Source organism: Chrysochloris asiatica, unplaced genomic scaffold (genome assembly GCF_000296735.1).
Source record: "Chrysochloris asiatica unplaced genomic scaffold, ChrAsi1.0 scaffold00124, whole genome shotgun sequence".
Lineage (NCBI taxonomy): Eukaryota > Metazoa > Chordata > Mammalia > Afrosoricida > Chrysochloridae > Chrysochloris > Chrysochloris asiatica.
This window is the reverse complement of record NW_006408642.1, coordinates 6,283,753-6,288,413: the sequence shown is the minus strand read 5'-3', so window position 1 is coordinate 6,288,413 and position 4,661 is coordinate 6,283,753. Positions and strand designations below refer to the sequence as shown.

Genomic DNA, 4,661 nt, shown 5'->3' with positions numbered 1-4,661 from the left:
GCCAAATATTACAACAAAATGTGCAAAGATCTGGAATCAGAAAACTAAAAAGGAAGAACATGCTCAGTATTTCTCAAGCTGGGGGAACTGAAGAAAATATTCAAGCCTCGACTTTCATTACTGAAAGATTCACTGGGCAAATTATTGAATGATGCAGAAAGTATCAAGAGAAGATGGAAGGATTACACAGAGTCACTGTTCCAAAAGGAAATGGTTAATGTTCAACTGTTTCAAGAGGTAGCATATGATCAAGAGCCAATGATACTGAAGGAGGAAGTCCAGGTGCATTGAAAGAATTGGCAAAGAACAAGGCACCAGGAATTGATGGAATACAAACTGAAATCTTTCAAGAAAGTGAGCGGCACTGGGGGCACTCACTCATCTATGCCAAGAAATTTGGAAGACAACTCTCTTGATTGGAAGAGATCCATATTTGTGCCCATTCCAAAGAGAGGTGACCCAACGGAATGTGGAAATCATTGGACAATCTCTTTGATATCCCATAAGAGTAAAGTTTTGCTAAAGGTAATACAGAAACGGCTACAATCATACATTGACAGAGAGCTTCCAGAGGTTTAAGCCGGATTCCGAAGAGGCCATGGAATGAGGGATATCATGGCTGATGTCCGATGGATCTTGTCTGGAAAGCAGAGAATATCAGAAAGATGTTTACCTGTGCTTTATTGACTACACAAAGCCTTTCGATTGTGTGGATCATGACAGCTATGGAAAACATTGTGAAGTATGAGTATTCCGGAACACTTAATTGTGCACATGAGGAATCTGTACCTGAACCAATAAGCAGTTGTTTGAACAGAGCATGGGAACACTGACTGTTTTAAAATTTAAAAAGGTGTGCGACAGGGTTGTTTCCATTTCTTCTAAATTTTCAAATTTGTTAGAGTAAAATTCTGTGTAGTAGTAGTGGTTGTTGTTAAATGCCGTTGAGTTGGTACCAACTCATAATGACCTTATGCCCAACAGAAGGAAACCCTGCCCAGGCCTGTGCCAACCTCACAATCATTGCTACTCTTAATCCCATTGCTGCTGCCACTGTGCCAATCCATCTTGCTGGGGGTTTTCCTCTTTTTCAGTGACCCTCCACTTTACCAAACATGTTGTCCTCTGGGGACTGGTCACTCCTGATAATATGTCTAAAGTAACAGAGATGAAGTCTGGCCATCTGGCTTCTAAAAAGCATTTTGGCTGTACTTCTTCCAACACAGATTTGTTTGTTTGTTTGGCAGTCTATGGTATATGTCATCCAATGCCTTTTTGCATATCTGGTTTTTGCTGAGAAATTAGAGCTTAGTCTTATCAGTTCTCCTTTGTACGTAACTTTTAGTTTTCCTAAGATGCTCTCAGGATTCTTTCCTTCTGTTTGGTTTGGGAAAGTTTGAGCATGTTTTGTGATTTTCTTTTGAGGTATATCCTGTTTGGGGTTCATTTAGCTTCTTGAATGGTAATTTTCTCATCTTTAATGATATTGGGTAAGTTTTTGTCCAACAATTATTTGACAATTTTCTCTGTGCATTTTATTGTCTCTTCCTGTTTTGGAATTCAGATCACACCTAAATTATTCCTTGTTATGGTGGCTCACAAAAATTTCAGACTTTCTTCTGATTTTTTCATTTTTTTTTCTGGTTGTTCTAGCTTACTAGTATTGAGAGATTTAATTTCAAGGTCACTAATTTAGGCTTGCATTGATTCAAATCTACTCATTTGTCATTTCATTGCATTGTTCATTTCTGAGGTCTTAGTATTAATCTTCTGGATTTCTATTTGCAGGTTTTATATTGTTTCAAAATTTGCATTTATTTTGACTGTCCTTGTAGTGTTTTCCTAAATTCTTTTAAAGCTTTTTTTTTGTGTGTGTGTGTGTGTGTGTGTGTGTGTGTGTATGTGTGTGTTTTCCTTGAGCTTTCTGTCAATCTGTTGAAGGTACCTAAATATCATTCTTTTGGATTCTTTCTTAGGTGGTTCCATTACCTTTTCTTACTCAGAAATGTTTTCTGGCTCTGTATCTTGGTCATTTGTTTGAGCCACTCTCTTATTTCTTTGTGTGAGCTAAAATTGTCTGTTGTCTCGGAGACTTTGTGGTGTCATTGTATTTGTATTTAATTGATGATTGTATGTTGGTGTGTTCTTAGGCTCTCACCAACTGTCTTCTTTGGGTGTGATTACAGAATGGAAGTGTGTGCACCATTTTCCATTAACCATTCATGTATCTCAGTTATGGTGGGTTTCACTGGTGTTGACTGAGGTCTATTATTGATCAGGCAGTATAGGAGCTAGTATTGGCTCTTGTTTAGAGGGTAGAGTTGCTCTAGGTTATGGCTGTGTAAGACCTTGTTTTTGTTGCTAAGTTCTGTCGGGTTGAACCCTTTAGCGACCCTGTTTAGAGTTTCTGAGGAGCAGCTGGTGAACTTGAACCACCGACCTTGCATTTTAAATGGCTTTGCAGACTGACGCATTAGCCCACAGTGCCACACCAAGACTTTGTGTAAGAGCTCTATGGACATTATTGTTGTTCCTTGTCGGGTGGAGCAAGAAGAGAAAACACACACAGGAAAACAAAACACACGCAGGAAAACAAAACAGTAATCAAACAACAGTGAAAACAGAATATAGTAAAAGAAAAAAGAAACAAGAATGGGCATCAATAAGAAAAAAATAATATAATAACTAAAACCAGATGAGACACAGGAAAATAAAGCTTTACAAGAGAAAACTAAGAGAGCTTTCCTGTGTGGTTGCCTGGCTCTCCATGGTCTCCGTGGCAGCGTCTCTGTGAGGAGGCGCGAGGAGCCATGACGTCAGTGTCCACCAACGGTTGAGAGATATTCTCTGCGGCTGGCGCAGCCTTCACGAAGCTCAGGGAGCTGATGATGCAGCTGTATCCCGTGGCTGACTCTTCTCCCGCGGATGCGAGGTGGACCGAGACGGAAATAGAGATGTTGAGGGCTGCTGTGAAGCGATTTGGGGACAATCTTAATCACATCAGCTGTGTCATCAAGGAACGACAGTGGCTCAGATAAAGGCCACAGTGAAGCGCAAGGTATATGAAGACTCTGGCTTCCCCCTTCCGACTGAGTCACCCAAGAAAGGGCCCAAGAAGTTGGCATCTGGTGTTTTGTCACCTCCTCCAGCAGCCCCTCCACCCAGCAGCTCCATTGTCCCTCAGGCCTGGGGTGGGGAGGGTAGGGTGGTGGTGGGGACCCCATAAAGAAGCAGAAGGCTGATATGACTCTCAGTGCTCTGAACAACTCTGATGCCAACAGTGACCTAGTGGATATTGAAGGACTAGGAGAAACTCTGCCAGCCAAGAAACTCAACTTTAACCAGGCCTGACCCTGGATTCTGGCCTTCTTATGACGTCTTCTGACCCTCCATTACTCTCCCACTCAGGCTTCACCTCTGACCCCTCCCATTGTTCGCTGTGGACCTATAGATCATCTGGAACTCCTACTGAGGCCTGCACTAGAGAAGGTCAAAGGCTCCTGGGCTGGGAAGGTCCACTTTGCTGTCCCTGCATAAGCATAGGCCCAGCCCCTTTGACCTCTACCCGATGGACACATTTTTATACAGATAACTATAAAGATTTCCCTCTTAAAGAAAAAAAGAGAAAACATAAAAGGAAGAGAAAAAAATACTAAAGCAAGATGAAAAGAGAAAGAGACTAAGATTAGTAAAGAAAAATTAAGAGCAAAAAGGAAGAAGAGATAAGTGGAAATGAGAAAAACAGAAGGAGAAAAAATAAGGGGCTAGATAGGATCAGAATCAAGGGAAGGAAAGAAAGGAAGAAGTAGAAGAAGGACTAAACAAAGACAATGCAACAATGAAAGGAAAAATGAACAACCACTGCAGCTTTTGGACCTGGAGAAAAGAGAACTCTGGGGGGCTCCTGGCAGCCAAGGAACTCACAGGGTGAGTGGAGGAGGCATGTGACAGCTGAGTTCCCAACCCTAGATGGAGTTCCTATAGGCCTAAGTGTTGTCTATGTTCAGGTACCCAACCTGGAAGTAGTTTGTGGGGGCCCTTCAGTTGCTAGTTTCAGTGTTTATCGGAAGCAGAGGCAGCTGGGGTAGCTGGGGTAGCTGATTATGAAGGTTCCTTCTAATCTACTTCTGGCCTGGAGGCTCTGTGGGTTGTTCTGTAGATCTGGAGCAGAGCCTGCCTGAAATCAAACTGTGCATTTCTGAACTCCCAGAGAGCAGGGTCTGTTGGGGGTAGATAAGGGTTGGAGTCAGCCTCGTTGTTGTTATCCATGGGAATATGGGAAACAAGAAGGAATCACACCTTTTCTGTTGCCCATGTGAATCTGTGCTATCACACCACTGTTTGTCTCTTCAATGCTGTTCATAAAAATTCTGGTCTGGCCAGCAGTCTGTTTACTAGTAAGTCTCCTTCTTTCTCTGCCCCTGCTCAGCTTCTCCTCCCAGTAGGTATTCAGTCCACTTTCTTAACCTTTCCTCTGAAGTTCAGGGTTCCAGGATTGTCCTCTGTGTCTATTTCATTAGGTCTCTCGTATCTTTGTTATTTATAGAGGTTTTCTGTAGCATGTCTGCCTCGTCAGCTATTTTGTCAGAAGTCTCTTATGACTAAATCTTTAAGGGAGCAGACACCACGGAAAAGTTGGTGGGTTTGAACCACCCACCTTG

The 4,661-nt window shown here is 42.3% G+C and overlaps 1 pseudogene; it reads left to right on the top strand.

Annotated features, from left to right (window-relative positions):
- The first annotated feature begins 2,810 nt into the window (after positions 1-2,810).
- On the top strand, positions 2,811-3,351 carry LOC102817795 (annotated as a pseudogene).
- The last annotated feature ends 1,310 nt before the right edge of the window (positions 3,352-4,661 follow it).